Source organism: Callorhinus ursinus, unplaced genomic scaffold, assembly GCF_003265705.2.
Source record: "Callorhinus ursinus isolate GAN/ISIS: 27379988/994484 unplaced genomic scaffold, GSC_fseal_2.0 scaffold16, whole genome shotgun sequence".
NCBI classification, from domain to species: domain Eukaryota; kingdom Metazoa; phylum Chordata; class Mammalia; order Carnivora; family Otariidae; genus Callorhinus; species Callorhinus ursinus.
The window spans coordinates 37,011,902-37,013,948 of record NW_027397078.1 but is presented as its reverse complement, the minus strand read 5'-3'; positions in this window follow the sequence as shown (position 1 = coordinate 37,013,948).

Genomic DNA, 2,047 nt, shown 5'->3' with positions numbered 1-2,047 from the left:
GGGACCAGCAAATGCAAATGTCCTGAGGTGGAAACAGGCCTAACTTCCTGGGGTCCCACCAGGGGTGAGTGGCTGCGGGATGGATGGTGCTTGCGGAGAGATGAGTGTGGGGTATTTGAAGTTGGTTTTGTTTTTCCTTCGGTGGGAGGCTAATACAAGCAGATGCTTCCAAGTGTCACAGGGCCAGGTACAGACAAGGAATTTAGAGGAAGGACGTGCTTTGACTTGCATTGTACGTGAACCGTTTTGGCTGTTGTATAGCGGGACTGGAAGTCAGGAATCTGGCTAGGAGGCTATTTCAAATACACGAGTTATGATGGAGGCTTGTCCCAGAGAAGCTCTTGAACTCTGGTCATATTTCCGGGTAGAGCCAACAGATTTGCCAGTGGAGTGGGTATACAATGGCGCGACTACGTGGCCGTTCACTGACGTGGGCGAGACTAGGTGAAGTGCTCCGTTGGAGAGCTCTGTCGGACACCAAAGTCCAGAGTTCTGGGGAATCGTTGAGGTTGGAGACCTAGGTCAGGCCACTGGCACGTATCAGTGGTATTAAAGCCCTGCCTGGAAGCTTCCATGGCCTAATGATACCCTGAGAGCCAACAACCAACATTCTGACAGAATTTCAATAGTGAGTTTTCAGGGAGTCAGGCTTAGTGATAGGACTGCACTTGAATTCCAGCTCCACTGCCTTTTGGCTGTGTGACACTGTCAAAGGGACTGAACCTCTCTGAGCCGAGATTATCCCATCTCTGTCGAGTGAGCTGTCGCTCCTGACCAGCCGCGTGGCTGTGAGAGTTCAACAAGAGACACGTACATAAGGCACTTGGCAGGGACCATTTCACGTTATGAAGCCCTCCGGGTAGCTTCAGTTGGAAATTAACTTTATGTTGTTTTCAGTTGAGTTGTAAGACCTCTAAAATGAGTAACACAGATCGGGCTAACCAGTTGCCTTCTTTCCAGCTCTATCTGCAGTCATTTCCAAAAACTCGAAAAGAAACAAAAACAAAACCTCAGATCTCTTAAGGAATACAAAGAAAAAAAAAAAAAGCCTCACTGACTCCAAAGTAATGGTAAATTATTAGAAAAGAAATCACTTGGTAAGAAATTCCATTTCTCTGTAGCTTTGTATCGGCTCAGAGAGCAGAAAAGCATAAATAGGCGTGGTACTGAACTATTGATTAGCTTAAAATTTGGAGCAAGAGTTCACGAAACACGAAGACTGTGTGTAACTTGCTTCTTTTCAGACAACGTAAAACCCAATACCATTGCACCTCCAGACAAAAATCTCTCCAGCGTGGTGTTAATGTAGAAATAAGTCTCATTAGTAAAAGTCATGAAAGACCAGCCTTCTGTGGGCCTTGGCTATTTCCCCTCAACACGATGTAGTTAAAAACCAGAGGGGGAGAATGAACAAACAGGATTTGTCCGAAAGGTGACAACCCATCAGTTTTAATTCTGGGAGCTTAGCTAGAGCTAACCAGAATGGCTTCGCAAATAAACGTCTGGGTCAGGCAGGCTTCTTCCTGGGCTTTCATGAATTGAGACGGGACCAGAAACTTCCACGGCCTCCTGGGGCAACGTGCTCTGGCCCAGCGCAGAGGAGCCCGGCACGCCTGTTACAGCTCGTCCCCAGTTCATTGGTAGTTAATTGGCTAGAAAGAAGCTACCATATGTGAAAGCAGATAGGGAGCATCTATTCTTGGCAGTTCCTCAACATTGCATTTCATTAAAGAAATGGTCTTTTCTTTCCGAATGAGCAATAAGCAAAGAGCACCTTGTGGGGATTTCCAAACCCCTTTAGTCAGGGTTTGGCTCACAGAGCGCAGGGAGCAATTTCGATGTGATTCCAGCGTTTGTTATGGAACACATATTCCAAAGATTAAACAGCCGCCCTCAATCCAAACAGATTCTGTCAGAGAAATTGGAAACACATACATAAACTCTCGTCCCGCAGGCTGCCTGTGACAGGTTGAGTCCAGAGGATGCTTGCTGGTAGAACATTCCTTCCTTCTGCGGGGCTCCGTGTTCATTTCACACTCACTCGGGG